The following is an 830-nucleotide window of genomic DNA, read 5'->3' as shown; positions in this document are numbered from 1 at the left end:
CATCTGAGAGTGTCGGAGGTCTGAGAAGGCGTCGTGCAGGGGTTATCAGAGGAGTGACTTATCGAGGGCTGTCTCATCGTTACTCAAATAGCGATTTTTTTGCGTTTACTAAATTTGTGTCAGTGTGTGCTCAGCAGCTCTGTGAATTATCACTATTATTGGTTACGAAGGACGCTTAGCTGATAAATTTATTATGTCAAATTCTTTATCCTAACACACTTTATAAAATAGGTCGCGTAATCACCCGCAGCAGTTTTTCACTTGTGATGGTTAACTTGACCGGTCTTGTTGATTTCTAAAAATGGTAAGTATACGAGTAAATCAATGTCCTGAATTTTTAACAAGTCTGAATCCTAATTATTACCTAGGTAAGTTACTAAAAGCAATAATTCTAAATTGTCAAATTATCTAGATGGCCCAATTTATATTGCATGAGATATTGAAACTACGTAGAATGCAGTGATTGCTATAATTTTTATATGGTTAGGAAAGAGCTTGTTAAATTTTACAGTTATTTTGGCAATTTATAATTAAACTTAGAAGTTTACGCAAGAACATGTAGATTGCATCTTTGTCCCAACGATTTTAAAATATCCAGTTCTTGAAAACTAGTACCTACCTACCTAACAAAAGAATATGATACAATACATTGAATTTTAATTGGATTGTTAATTGTTAACGTTGTATTACAGAGTATATTTAATGATTTATATTGCAGTTTAATCGATTTCCTTTGTTCACATATTAAATTGTAATCGGATGAAAATAGGTACACACAATAATTAAGTTTGAGTTAATTATTAAGACGCGTGTACGTCCAGATAACGTTA

This window comes from Maniola hyperantus, chromosome 8 (assembly GCF_902806685.2).
Source record: "Maniola hyperantus chromosome 8, iAphHyp1.2, whole genome shotgun sequence".
Taxonomy (NCBI): domain Eukaryota; kingdom Metazoa; phylum Arthropoda; class Insecta; order Lepidoptera; family Nymphalidae; genus Maniola; species Maniola hyperantus.
Note: the sequence above shows the minus strand (reverse complement) of the source record.